This window comes from Suncus etruscus, chromosome 9, assembly GCF_024139225.1.
Source record: "Suncus etruscus isolate mSunEtr1 chromosome 9, mSunEtr1.pri.cur, whole genome shotgun sequence".
Taxonomy (NCBI): Eukaryota; Metazoa; Chordata; class Mammalia; order Eulipotyphla; family Soricidae; genus Suncus; species Suncus etruscus.
The window spans coordinates 36,457,208-36,473,261 of record NC_064856.1 but is presented as its reverse complement, the minus strand read 5'-3'; positions in this window follow the sequence as shown (position 1 = coordinate 36,473,261).

Sequence of the window (16,054 nt, the reverse complement as noted above, 5' to 3'; positions counted from 1 at the left end):
TAGCCCGAGAAACTTAAGAGCTGCCAAAAATGAGTTGGACATTTTCTTGGGCAGATTACAAAAATCATTTCTCTTAAGATTCATCCCAGGAGAAAAGGTATTTCTGTTAATCTTCCCTACTATAGAAACCCCTACGGGGGCTTTGATGCAACAGGCAGGACCTTTAGAATGGGTGTGTTTACATAACAAACAGCCTAGCTCAGTTGTCCCCTACTTGGAACTGATTTCAGAGATTATTATCAAGGCACGACTCAGATCTATATCTTTACTAGGTTTTGACCCAGATATAATAGTTTTGCCAATACCAAAAAAGGAAATTGAGTCAATATTGCCTCTAAATGAATCTCTACAAAGAGCCCTCTCAGATTTCACAGGAGAAATATCCTCCAATTATCCAGCAGGAAAAACTTGGGACTTTCTAAAGAAAACTCAGTTTGTTATTTCTTCAATTGTTCAGGATTCCCCTATTCCCAATGCCAAGGTTTTTTACATCGATGGATCCCAAAATGGAAAAGGAGGAATAACTGGAGACAACATTATTATGACCATAGATACCAAATATAAATCTGCACAGAAAGTTGAATTAGCGACGTTAATTTACTTATTAGAAAATGTATCTGAATCCAGAAATATAGTTTCTGATTATTTGTATATGGTAAATTTATGTCATGTAATAGCCACTGCTTCCCTTAATGCTAATAACCTGATCATACAGAACTTACTTAAAGGTTACAGCAGCTTCTTCAAAAACAAACTGAGCCCATCTTCATCGCACATATTAGAGACCACTCAGGTCTTCCAGGACCGATGGCTCAAGGAAATAAAACTGCTGACTTGCTAGCAATGCCTATATTTAAATCACCTGTAGAGGGACATTCAGCCCTACACACAAATGCTCGCCGTTTACATGTGAATTACCAAATTCCATGGAGGCAAGCTAGAGAAATTGTAGAAAACTGCAATATATGCTCACCGTTAACAAAAAAAAAAAAAAAAAAGACTCACATAGCAGGAGCAAACCCAAGAGGCTTACAGTCTAACAAACTTTGGCAAATGGATATAACTCAAACAGATTTATTTCTAAGAAAACCTTATCTTCATGTTGTGTTGGATACTCATTCTCGGTTTATGTAGGCAATTCCTATGTCTTCTCAAAAATCTAAGGCTGTTTGTAGTTTTCTTTTACAATGTTTTTCTGTGATGGGTATTCCATATTCTATAAAAACCGATAATGTGCCAACCTACGTTAGCAAAACTTTTGAATTTTTTTGTAAAGAATGGCAGATAAGACATCTGAAAAGAATTTCTTACAATGGTAGGGGACAGGCCATTGTAGAAAGGACTCACAGAACCTTAAAAAATCAATTACAAAAAAATTGAAAAAGAGGTTTACTGCCAACAGATTTGCTATCTTTGACTCTTATCACACTAAATTACTTAACCTTATCCCAAGGGGAAAGTTACACTGTAGCGGAAAAAAATTTTAAAGAAGATATTCAGAGACAAGAAACAACTGATAAACCTATTTGGATCAAGGAGGATAAAAAATGGATGGCTGGATATCTTCTCCTGAGAGGAAGGGGTTATGCCTATGTTTCTACAAATGACAATCCTTTCAAAAATTTTTGGGTTTCATTATGCCTTGTTAGAAATCGGGCTAGCACAAATGACCAGGTTCATATTATAAACTCCCCTTCAGATCAAAAAGAAAATACTCAAGACACTAGCAACAGTAATAGTGCTGAGGTCTCCGGGACAGGGAACACGGATTTAGCTGTCACACACCATACATTGAGTGAGACTGATATAGTGATAAACCATTACACTCCAAGATGCGAAAGGAAAGACAGGAACCTGTCTTAACTGGGCTCCAAAATATAGGAAACTCTTGCTACATGAACTCAATATTGCAATGCTTGTATAATATTTCAGACTTGACTTAATATTTTCATCAAGATCATTATAAAAAGGATATTAATAAGAAAAATTCAATGGGGCATGAAGGGAAATTAGCCAAAGAATTTGGTCGGCTCATTAAAACCATGGGAAATAGATTTCATAGATATATTAACCCTGAAAGCTTCAAAGTAACAATTGGTTTATGTAACCAGTAACAACTGGTTAATGACCAGTTTGCTGGACACAATCAGCAGGATCCATACGAACTACTGATGTTTCTAATAGAGGGACTTCATTAGGATTTGCTTACTGTAAATCTAATGACAGATAAAACTACATATCTTATGGAAAATGAAAATTATGAACAAGTTAGTCCAGAACACCAAAAGGCTCACAAATCTATTATTTATGATCACTTTCAAGGACAATTCAAATCTATACTACAGTGTCTCACATGCCACTAAAAGTCTGAGGTTTATGAGACATTTGTTCACTTGTCTCTGGCTGTTACATCTATAGATAAATATACATTACAGGAATGATTCTTTGAATTTTTTTAAAGAAGAAGAGTTAAGGGATGACAACAAAGTTCAGTGCAACAGCTGAAAAACTAGAAGGGATTTGTCAAAGAAAACGTACTTATGAAAACTGCCACCAATACTTATAATACACTTCAAACGTTTTGCTTTTGATGGCAAAAAATTAAAAAATTGCACACTTATGTGGATTTTCCCATAGAAGACCTTAATTTAGTAGAATTCACTTCATAGAATAAAAGCAAAATTAAGAAATACAACCTATCATCAGTGTCAAACCACTATGGTAAAGTTCACTATGGACACTGTACTTCATACTGTAAAATTGCTGCAAAACAACACTGCATCAATTTCGATGACAAGAAGATCAAAAATGTCCCTAATACATTTGTGAAATCCACAGCAGCATACATCCTTCTTAAAGATCTACAATGAACACCAGATAATCTTTTTACTTTCTTATCGGTTGCTATTAATGCTCTATGATTCTTTCCTCTATGCTCAGAAATTGCTCCTGGCAGGATCGGGGGACCATATGGGATGCCGGGATTCGAACCACTCACTTTCTGCATGCAAGGCAAACATCTTACCTTCATGCTATCTCTCTGGCCCATGATTCTTTCCACAGGCATGATCAATAAATAGGATTGAAAATCATGGACCTCCAATGCAGAGGTGGATTTATGTCTTAATTTCATTATTGCTCTAGGTCTCAGTTAATCATGAAATCTTACAATATAATTTAGTCAAGGTTGACCTGAAAGAAAAATTTCTCATCATATTAATGTCGTTTTTCTTTCTAGGTATACTCATTTAACGACTTTCACTCTTTTTTATTTTAACATCATTGCTTTATTTCCCTCAATTTAGGTTTAAAGACATTGACATAATGATACTTTTTAGGTGGACTTTCTTCACAGTGCTTCTCGCCTATGATTGACTATCATAGAGTTACCATAATACAATAACTTTGTATATATACTGTTATGCACTTATAGTAGAGTTTTCCATGTTTGTATTATGCATGAAATTCTCTTTCAGATCTGCTCTGCCATTAAATTTTTTTTTTGAATTTGAAATGATTCATCTAAAAAGTTGCCGGCTATTACATTTTAAAGCACTTTTAGTTGATTCAGATAAATTCTTTTTTCTTTTGCTCTATTTTGGATCCTTTCCAACAAATATTTTTTGGTATGAGTGAGTGTTATGGCCATATTTTTGTGAAATCTGTATGTGTATGTCTTGTTCAGTGTCTGTCTGTTTTGCATATTTTGTATATAGTTCCCTTTTTCCTAACTTTATCTTCCCCAATTTAGTCTTCCTTATCCTTCCTTCTCTCTTCCTAGTTCTTAGCATTTAATTTTCAGGATTCCCTTCACATGTGCAACTCATCTCCTTCACCCACAACTACAAGCCTTCTGATTTAGGCCTGAGGAAGAAATCCGTGACTGTTGGTGTTTTGTACCATGTTTGCTGCAAACTTGTTGAAAATGAAGCCACCTGGAATTTGTGTCACTATGTAACCCCAGAGAAAAGATTCATGGATAAGACCCACAGTCTCTGGATCCCAGTTAAACTGTGCTATCTGAATTTCTGGTTTTCCATTCACATTCACAGTGTTATTGTTGACCATTTCTACAATGGCTACCCCAAGATTGCACCGATCCCAAAAGAAATGCAGAAGCCCAACCAACTTATGATGGTAATGATGTAACGCTTGGGGATGCCCCAATACATGGATGACTGTACTGGCCTTCCTTCTTCATTCAGCTTGATGTTATCTTCTGTACCAGGCTTCAACCCGCTTTTCCAGACTCATCAAGTGTTTTTTTTGCCGGTCTTTTCGGAGTTCCAGACCCCTCATCTTTACAGATTGGTATTGGACTCTGTAGAAATTTCACCTTTTGTATTTTTTTTATAATTGTAATCCTTTGAATTTATATTTGGTATTATACTTCTTTTGACTATTGTAATTAATGTTTTTCTATTTTAGTTTTTAATCTTAGGAATTAATGTATTACATTAGGGTTTTGCTTTCTTGACTTTAGGTTAGTGGGTTAGATATTGTTATCTATAATTTCCTAAGTGATATTTTTGTCTGTTCTCAGGGTTTTTTGCGTGGGCGCATCATAGGCAAAATATTAGGTTTATAGTAGGTTCCATCCATTTTGGATCGGCCCTCAAGTTGTTTATTTACACAGGGAGGGTCTCTGCCTTAAACATTTTGTTTTGGTTTCTGACTTAAACTCCCATCTATAAATAATTGTACATGGTGTTAGCTGGGAGTCTGATGTTGCTTTTATGCAAGTTGTGCCAACACCACTTGTTGAAGAGGCTTTCCTTATTCCATTTTGTATTTCTTGCCTCTTTATAAAAAATTAAATGATTTTATGTCTGGGGAACATTCTCTGAATACTTAAGCCTATTCCACTAATCTGAGGATCTGTCTTTATTACAATACTATGCTGTTTTTGATAACTATTGCTTTGTAATACAATTTAAATTTGGGGAAATTTTTGCCTCCCATTTTTCTTTTCCCCAGAATTGCTTTAGCTATTCAAGAGTGTTTATTTTCCAGATGAAATTTAGGAGAGTTTGATCCACTTCTTTGAAGAATGTCATGGTATTCTTAGAGGGATTACATTAATTCTGTACAATGCTTTGGGGATTATTGCCATTTTAATGATGTTAATCCTGCCAATCCATGAGCAGGGTACATGTTTTTATTTCTGAGTATCCTCACTTATTTCTTGAAGCAGGGTTTTGTAGTTTTCTTTGAATAGGTCCTTCACACTTCAGTTAAGTTGACTCCAAGATATTTGAGTTTTTGTGACAATAATGTGAATGGGATTGCTTTTTTAATGTCCATTTCTTTTCTATAATTAATGATGTATAAGAAGACCCTTGATTTTTGCGTGTTAATTTTGTAGACTACAACTTTGCTATATGTATCTATTGTTTCTAGAAGCTTTTTGTTAGAGTCATTAGAATTAGAACCATGTCATCTTCAAACAGTAAGAACTTGACTTCTTCTTTTTCTATCTGGATATCCTTGAAATCTTTTTCTTGACTAATTGTTATAGCAAGACTTCCAGTACTATATTAAATAGGAGTGGTGAGAGAGGACAGCCTTGTCTTGTACCAGATTTTAGAGGAAAGGCTTTAGTTCTTCTCCATTGAGGATAATATAATGCCTTTATAATGCCTTTGTTTTATGGAAGATGGCCTTAATTAGATTGAGAAAAGTTCCTTTTATTTCCATCTTGCTAAGACTTTTTTTTTTTTATCAATCATGGGTATTGGACCTTATCAAATGCTTTCTCTGCATCTATTGTTATGATCATATGGTTTTGATTTTTCTTGTTGACATTGTGTATGATGTTGATTGATTTATGGATGTTAAACCATCCTTGCATTCTTGGTATGAAATCTACTTGATTATGGTGAATGACCTTCTTGATGAGGCATTAGATTCTATTTGCAAATTTTGTTGAAGATCTTTGCATTTGCGTTTATCAAGGATATTGGTCTGTAATTTTCTTTTTTGGCAGCAACTCTTTCAGGTTTTGGTATCAAGGTGATGTTGGCTTCATAAAAACTATTTGGAAGCATTCCCATTTTTTTTTTAATTTCATGAAAGAGCCTGGCAAAGATAGTTAGTAGTTCCTCTTGAAAGGTTTGAAATAATTCATTAGTGAATCCATCTGGGCCTGTGCTTTTGTATTTGGGTAGACATTTGATTACTGCTTTAGTTTCCTTGATATTTTGGACTTTGGGAGGTCTATTTTATTCATTTGTGCTGAGCTTTTTTTTTGGGGGGGGGGAACTGCTGATTCTCAGATGTGACTCCTGGATATGAGCTCAGAAATCACTCCTGGCAAGTTTAGCAGATCATAAGAGATGCAAGGGATTGAACAAAGGTTCGTCCTGGATCTGCAGCATGAAAGGCAAATGCTCTATTGCTGTGCTATTGCTCTAGCCCTGTGCTGAGCTTTATTATTTCTGACTTTCTGTTTACTTTGATCTCCTTTTGTTGCATTGTACATCTATTTCTTAAGAAGTATAGTTGCCAATGTGGGGTATTTCTTGAAACCTAGTGATTGCTTTCATTGCTATAAACTTTTCTCAACACTGCTTTTGTTGTTTTCCATATTCTGGTAGTTCTATATATTTTATTGTTTACTTTCTGGAGTCTTTATATTTCTTCATTGATCCACCTGTTTTTTTCTGTAGTGAGTTGTCTAATTTAAAAGGTTTTGAATTTTCCCCATTACTGTTTATAACTATCTTCTATTTTTGATTTATTGCTGTCAAAGAGGATAATTGATATAAGTCATATCTTCTTATTTATATGGAGTTATGTCTTGTGTCTGAACATGTGGTCTATCATGTAGAAAGTGTCATTTGCAGAGAGAAGAATGAGTGGTAGACTTTGGGATATGAAAACCCCATAATATATCTTTTAAGCCTATTTATTCTATTCATTCTATTTATTCCAAGTATTTATTTGTTAATATTTAATCTGATTTATTAATTTAGAGTAAGTAAAGTGGCATTGAAATGCCCAGCCAATATTTTATTGATATATCTTCCTCCAGGTTTTTAATTTGTTGTTTTAGAACAGTGGTCCTCAAACTATGGCCTGTGGGCCACATATTGTATTTGTATCTGTTTTGTTTCTTCATTGCAAAATAAGATATATGCAGTGTACATAAGAATTCGTTCATAAGTTTTGTTTTTACTATAATCAGACCCTCCAATGGTCTGAGGGACAGTGAACAGTCCCTCAGACACAACCGTGGTTGTTTTGTAGATGGCAGTTTTTAAACTGTTTTTAAACTGTTTAAAAAGTTTGAGGGCCCCTGCTTTAGAATATTTAGTTGTCCCTCATTAGCCATATTTAGGAACGTGAGTTCTTCCTGGTGTATTCAGAAATGAGCATTTATGTCTCAATCTCTTTTTTAGCTTGAATTCTATGTTACCTGACATAACTATTTCCCATATATTTAGGGAAATAATTACTTGGTTGAAGATATTGTTTTCCAACCTTTGGTTTTAAACCTGTGTTTTCTCTCACTATTAAAGTATTTCTCTTATTATTAAAGTATTTCTCTCTAGGGGGGAAGGGCACAAGGAGGAGGACAGGCAGATGTGTGCCTTCCGGATCTCTTTGTGGTTCTGGAGGCTAGCTCTTGCCAGGCATAGGGTTTGGGGAGACCCCAGGCTGAAGGCCTTCTCTCTAGCTTGGAGGGTTCTGGGAGGCTTGGCAGACCCCCAGCCGCCCCCCTCTTTCTCCCCTGGGTTCCAGGCCTTCCCTGGATGCCAGCGCAGGTGGCCAGAAGGTGGGTGTCAAGTGGACTCTATGGGGTCCTCAGGCTTCCCTCCCCTCTCCCTACACTAGGAGGGAGGGGCACGGGGAGGAGGATTGGCTTATGTTGCACTGGGTTGTGTGGGGCAGTCACTATCAACTTTTTCTCATTAGTCTCCATTTAAAAATTATTTGGGGGCTAGTGTCCCCACACATACAATATATATTAATAGTATTCTATGCATATATTTTACATATGCATAATGCCCATCTTGTATTCTGCTCTTGACATTGCCCTACAAAGCTCATTTCTAGTCCTTTACTGCCTCAGTCCCAACCATTATTTTTCTCCATTTACCCTTTTCACCTTCAGTACCATACAGGACAAGTCACAGACCAAAGGGTTGCACTGAATTTAATACCCTCATCCAACTATTTCAAATTTTCCCCTCTCTGAATTTGTTTTGTCTGTCTTTCTATTTGTGATCTCTTTAATAAGGAAGTCTGGTAGAAGTATCCCTCCATTTAAAGTTTATGTTAGAACCAAGTCAAAGGGATTGTTGGACTTGTTCTAGCATCCCCATACGCACCAAGCATGACGTGTGGCATTGTTCTTCCTTTGCATAGTCACATTAAAATGGGAAAATACTATACATACAAACACATTCTTCTCTAATAGAGATGGGAGCACATAAATCTTGTAATGCAGTGGGACCTCAAACCCTGAACATTGTCATAATGATCTGGCTCAGGCCTCAGAAGAATGGGCATTGTCCATTTACCCCTGAACCAGGAATGCCATCTACAAAACAACCATGGTTGTGTATAGCATCACCTGAGAGCAATCCTCTACCAGGAAAGACCATACCACTGCTCTGGCATAGACCTACTCAAAAGAGACTTCCCTTAACACCCAGAAGACTTAACAATGACAATGTTAAATGACCTGCTTTCTGGACCGAGCTCTTTGAATCGCCCTCTAATGAGGTAAAACTAGAAGATGCTTCACATCATCTTGACTTCGATGTAGGATATGGATATATTCCAGAATCTTTAACTACAGAGACCTGACACCAACAACAGTGACTTTGTGAAAAATAAAGATGTATTGGCACTACAAACAATGACTTGGGTTGAACAATGTAGTATGCCTGGAGCCTAGAGTTGGTCTTATGCTTCTTGTATTTAGGCCAAGGCTTTTCCTTTCCATGTCCCCTATATTTTGCTGTGCCTATGCAAACAATTACCACTCTAACATCGTCTTTGCTGTGCTCCTTTGACTCATCCTTTTTTGGGGGAAGGGCCACACCCATTTGATGCTCAGGGGTTACTCCTAGCTAAGCACGGTTCTTCCTTGGCTAGCGCTTGCAAGGCAGACACCTTACCTCTAGAGCCACCTCACCTGCCCTATCCTTTGACTCATCCTTAATGAAATAATGTATTATGATCAACTGTGTCAACAATAATATAGCCTTCAATGTGAAAGGAGTTGCATAAATTTTGTGGGTTTAGATTGCTTTGTGTACTGCTAAGAAATATTATAATGTACTTCAGTCTGGGGAATTGAGGGACAAAGTAATTGTGCATGTGTTTTGTTTTATTTTTCTTAATGTTTTTTGGCTGAAAATTCAAAATTGAGTTGTCAGCAAAGGGATTTCTTTTAAGAATTCTCTTTATGGGTGATTGTCTTCCCACTATAACTTCACCTTGTCCTCTTTCTTTGCATCTTTGTCTTCATAAATAAAAAAATTAAAAAATTATTTCTCTTGCAGAAAGCAGAAAGTTGTGTTTAGAATCTGGCTACACATACTCATCAACAGTGGGAAATTCTCAACTAAGTGCTTGGATCTTCATCGGAATTGTCTTCTGGTTCCTCAAAGACCTAGATATTTTTAAAATTTTTTAATCAATCCCATTATTCTCTTACATGTGTTTATTTCATTCTATTTTCAATATTTTGTTTGCTCAAAGTTTTATGCATATTATCTCGGTATTCACTAATTCCTCTGCTTTTAAAAACTAGTTTATATTGTTTCTTTGAGCTTATTAATAATGCTCAATATGTTCTTTTTGAATACCTTATCTGTGAGTTTATATAGCTGGTTAATACATTCCATGTCTTCTGGGATACAATCTTCATTCATTAGCCATAATAAATTTCTACTCTGTTTCATCATAGAATCTATTGCAGTCTGAGTGTGATTCTTTTTCTTTCCCACGTCCCTGCTGCCAGGGAGCTCTTGAAGGAAAACAGCTGGGCATTACTCACTTCCTTTTCTGCCAAAGGTATCCAACCCAAATTTGTTGCTATTAACTAGTTATTTAGATTTATTTGAGTGAATTCTAAGAAAACTTTCAATGTCATTATCCCTGGCACTTCACTGGTTGTAATTTAAAGTTGTATAATTTTGACTACAACAGTTACCTTTGTGATTTTTCTTTAGTGTGGGAATTAATGATTAGGGCTAGAGTTAAGTTGATATTCACATAGTGTGCTTAAGCCACTCCAGATTAAATTCAATACTAGAGTCCAATGTGTGTTTTCCATGGGTCTGAAAGAGGAAATTATTATGTGTCTGCTAGTTTTGTGGACACTCTCAAGACAATCTTGTTCTGAGGGTTGTGTAAGATGGGGCTTCCCGTCAATAGAGTCCTAGTGTTGGCTAGCTCCTGGTTAATTTGGGAGATTGTGGGCAAGGTGAATGATATGAGTGAGGTGAATTGTAAAGCCAAGCTTTTTGTGTTCATGGTGGGGGAAGAATGGGCAATGATCACTTCATAGGCTGGGTGTTTATTCAGTTCTATGATGCTCAGCCCGAGAGATTGAAGGAGGACTGGGTAGTAATTTCAGGTCTGGGGAAATCTGCAGTTTTCTCACAATGGTAGGTCTTATCACTAGATGGGGTTTCATGGAAAGATTGTCACACGCTTTAGTTGCAGTGCTTATACACTATGCCATATTTTTAGACCAACACCTGTGTATGCTGGCAATGCAATTTTCAAGGCAGGTGATTTTTAGTAGGTAGATATCTCCCATGACCTTAAAATTTATTTAAGTCTAGGCTTTAAATTTCTGAAATAACAGAATGATTTTTGTTTGGTTGGTTTCGAGGCCATACTCAGGATGCCCAATTATCTCTCATCAGTGCTAAATCCAGGCATCCTTTATGAGAAAATGTGTTCCAGCTGTTGATCTATCTCACCAGATTGAAATATTTACTTTCTTTCCATTTGATCTAAGCAGCTAACAGTTCCAGAAGATATTTTTGAATTGTATTTAGAATTCTTTTAGAGAAATAATGAAAAACACTTATAACTAAAGTGACTTCCAGGAACATTTCACAGAACTTAATATTTCATATGGTTCATGATATCTATATTCTGCATACTAAATCAATAATCAATTATATAACATATTTACATGTATATGACTGAAACAAGATAATTATTTAGTTCATCCTAAAAATTAAATACATTTCCCATTTCATATTTCAATTACTAAGGTTTTATTTTATGCAAATAACTCGAAGTGTAGGTTCATGGGACCAGAGTAATTGTGCAAGGGTCAAAGTTCATGAATTACCTGTGGTCAACCCAGTTAAATTTCTGGAAACACGAGCACTGTCATGTAAAGCCCTGGAAATTCCATACCACCTTCAGATATGACTCTGGATGGCTCTGAGTCTCAGTGGAGTGACTCAGATAATTCCCTGCACAATCAGTCCAGAGCAGCACTGCATCCTTAGGCTCTTCCATTTAAAATGGTCTTGTTTGGAAAAGAGAAAACACAATTCTGTTATAGAAATATAATGTATAGCATGGCATTAACTAACAATATATATTTGAAAGTCAGCAGGAAAATATTCAAAGTTCTCATCACGAGAAAGTATTTCTAATTGTGATATGAATTATTAAATTTACTGTAGTGATAATTGTACAATTTTACAATCAAATCATGTACATCTAAAATGAGTATAATAATTGATGTCAATTATACTTCAATAAAATTAGAAAAAATACAATATTCAAATATTTTTATAGTTTTTAAAATTCCCATTAAACATCTATTGTTTTACTTAGTATTAAAACTTTTCTTCAAGTTGAGTGCATCATCAGCTAAAATGAAGACTGCATTTTTGTTATTTGTTATTTGACAATTAATTTTTGATAATTAAGTTAATTAATTAATAATAATTAATTATTAAGATTAATTTAATTAACCATCACATTCTTAATAATTAAGTTATTTGACATTCAAATCAATGTCCAGAACTGAACTAGAGAGTGTTGAAAGGAAGCCTCCTTGCCTAGAAATTTTCTAGATGCTACCTTTTGGTTATGTGAAACTAATACTGAACCTCAAAAATGTATCTTAGATAACTAACTGCATAATTCCTCGGGATGGGAATTAAGAACATGATAAAGTAATGATGATAAACAAAGGTCTGAAACACCTTAATACAAGTACAGCTGCTACATCATCTCTGACCATCTAGTGTGAGTATTTTGTAAATGGGAAAAATAAATACATGACTTATTTGGGGGAACATTTTATTCATTTTCAGGAGAATAAAATTCTTATCACCTGACATGCTTAAAAACATTTCTTGGGGCTGGAGTGATGACACAGTAGGTAGGGTCTTTGCCTGGCATGTGGCTGACTTGGGTTTGATCCCTGGCATTCCATATGGTCTCCCCTGCGCCTGCCAAAAATGATTTCTGAGCGCAGAGCCAGGAGCAACCCCGAGTGTCACCGGGTGTAGTCCCCCCCCCAAAAAAAGTGTTTTTTGTAACTGACCCAAATATTTATCAAATAACTTTTACAGGACAGTTCTAATAGAACTCCATTATTTATTTTTACTAGTTCCGAAAACCTTGTCAAACATATCTTATTTTAAAAGAGACTAATAATGATAAGGATCATGTAAACTTGTGAAGAATTACATTAGATAATATTTAAGAAGGTCTTCCTAAATTTGGTGAAATATTATAAATATAAATACTAGTAAAAACTTTAATATTGCACACATTTTCCAACTATATTATAAAATATATTATTGTTTATGCTTTGCAGTATCTTTTTATAAACTTTATTTTTGAAGCTTTTCACCATACATATTTCACAAGCATTATTTAAGCATATAAATGCAGTACTTACATAGTTTTGGTTCTTTTTTGTATGTTTTGTTTTATCTTGTGTTTTTTTGTTTTTTATTGGGTGTTCACACCTGGCATCGCTCAGGGGTAACTCATGGCTCTGTGCTCAGAAATTGCTCCTGGCAGGCTCTAGGGACCTTATGGGACTATCAAATCACATCCCTCCTGGGTCAGCCACTTGTAAGGCAAATGTCCTACCACTGTGCTACCACTCCAGCCCCTTCCTTACATACTTTTGAAAATTAAAAATTGGGGTAGTATTTAGATGATTACAGATAGCAATTCCTGGCATAGTATTCAGAAATTCCTCCTGATAGTTTTGATAGGACCACATGCAATTCCAAGGAATTGAACTGAAGTAGGCTGAATGCAAGGCAACTACCTTAATTCTTGTACTATTTCTCTGGCACCAATTTTTGTTTTTAAGATAATTTTTTTCTATCTAAAATTTGAATTATCGATATGCCCATATGAAATCAGTTTATATTGAGTTAGAGTCCATTAAATTAAGCAAAATTGGAGCAAAAAGTCATTTTTGGGTGGAAAAAAATTGATTGACTTCAAGTAGGACATAAAAGTTGAATTTTAATCAGGATTTTGATGGATGGATTAATTCCATCAATGGAGTTTGTGTCTCTGATGTTCCTGATAAGGCATCTTACTTAATCTTACTTAGTCTCACTTCTCAGAGAGATACTACATAAGTACTATTTATGTTACTTCTAAAAACTAACAATTTATTTTGGAATATAAAGAAGAAAAAAGACTCCTAAAAACTAATTAACTCAGGTCATAAGTATTGCTTATATTTATTTATACTGTTTTTATTAAAGGTGGCAATGACTTTCTTGGCACCTTCCTTCTTTCTCAATCTCTTAAAGTGGTTTTGGTTTTCTAGGAAAATCTATACTGAATTCAATTTAACAGATAAAATACTAGTTAAAGTTAATTCCAGTACAAGTTCCTTCAATTAAACTGGTATAGCATATAAATATAATTCTCTGGTATGATGAAAAGATGAAAAAGACATGATATTTTTATAAAAGCCTATAATTAAATATTATTCATTATTTCTGTATAGACCATTGTGCAATAACAAGAAAATATTCAGAGTTGAATACATTTCTATAAACAATCAAAGAATACAGTAGATAAAACTCTTGTCGTGAATAAGATTTCCCGTTTCAATTACCAGTACCATCCTCTGACCCATACCAGAGTGATACTTGAAAACAGACCAATGAGTACTCCCTGAATACTGATGGACATAGTCCCCCAAATACAAATGACAAACCAAATGTAAATATATTTAAGCAAGAGTCAAAACTTTTAGAAATTTATTCCTCAATAAATATGTCTAATTTGTTTATAGTATTTTCTAATAAAATGTCATTATATAATTTTTATATTTGCTTCTTTGTGTACTTCCTTCTGCTCTCTGGAATGCAAATATACAGAAATAAAGAATTATGCCTTACTAATTAGTATAGCAGGACATATGTTAAATGTTAACTTCCATTCAGACTCATATAAATCAATATTATGTGAGCTTTTATATAACTGTTGTACATATTGATATTTTTATTATTTTACTTCATTTTATTTTTGTTTTTTGGGGGTGCCACACTGGTGGTACTCAAGGGCTAACCTAGCTCTGCACTGAGAAATCACTCCTGGCAGGCTTGAGGGACCATATAGGATGCCTGGGATCAAACCTGGGTCTGTCCCAGGTTGGCTGCATACAAGGCAAATGCCCTTCCACTGTGCTATCTCTCTGGTCCCACTTACTGTTATTTTTGAAGTGTATGTGAAAAATGTATCTGTAGACTTTGATTTAATTTATTTACAAATTTTATTGTTCCAAGATTTTAGAAAATTAGAATAGAAAATAGAAAAACCGAGTACAGAGCATAATTAAACACATTTATAGTAATGACTTAAAATGAAAAGTTATTTCAATTCATAAATTATGAATTATTACATCTATTGTATCAATAGAGAAGAGAAAGACATGAAATATTGGATACAAAATGTGACAATCAAAATAATTTGTTTATTACCTTCATTATTAAAATTTCCAAGGTAGTTATTTATATTTGTTGTCCTAGAGATTTCATCGTCTATTTTAATCTATTACCCCATTTCTGCTTTTTTACTGCACAAACATAACTCTAAGTTATAAATGATTACTCTTTCATTAAAACATCTCATTTATAAAATATGTTTTTTTACACACAAATAATCTCTCTCCTTGAAATTCCCTTTGTTTATGTTACACAAATATTTCTATTCTTTTGGCCCATTCCTGTTTATTTTATTAATATGTTGAAAAAATTTAAAACTGAACAAAGTTAATTTGCCTCTTCCTCCTAGGTTCTTTGATCATTTTGTCCATATCACATAACTCATTTCCCCGAATTTCCAATACACATTTCTTATATGAGTTATAGATGCAAATATGTACATTATATACTGCATGATACAACAATATCAAAATATATTTCTTTACATAGAAAACTCTAAAGAATCTATAAAATTAAACCTTCCTAGAAACAATAAACTTGTACATTAAAAAGGCAGTCTATAAAATAAAAAAATGGAAGTTCATGTTAATTTTATATGCAAACAAGTAAAAGCCTCCAAAAGTCAAGTATTATGTACCTGTGAATCAACTTAACAAAAGAGTTGAAAGACTGGGGCCAAAGAGGTGTTTGTCTTGCATGCGAATGTGACGCTCACCACATCAACCATATAAACCATATGAAGCTCAACACAAAAAGTGGTGAGTGCAATCAGAGAAATAACTGCACTGAGAACTACCATAGCAATGTCAACGTTTGAGGAAAGTAGAAAGCCTGTCTTAACTACAGGTAGGGGTAAAGGGAGTGGGGGTATTGATGATGAGAATGCTGATCTGGTGAAGGGGTGTTCTTTCTATGACTGAAAACCAACTAAAATCATGTTTGTAAGCAAGGTGTTTAAATAAATATATTATTTATTAAAAACAGAGTTGAAAGGGGCCGGCGAGGTGGCGCTAGAGGTAAGGTGTCAGCCTTGCAAGCACTAGCCAAGGAAAGATCGTGACCGCAGTTCGATCCCCTGGTGTCCCATAAGGTCCCCCCAAGCCAGGGGAAATTTCTGAGTGCTTAGCCAG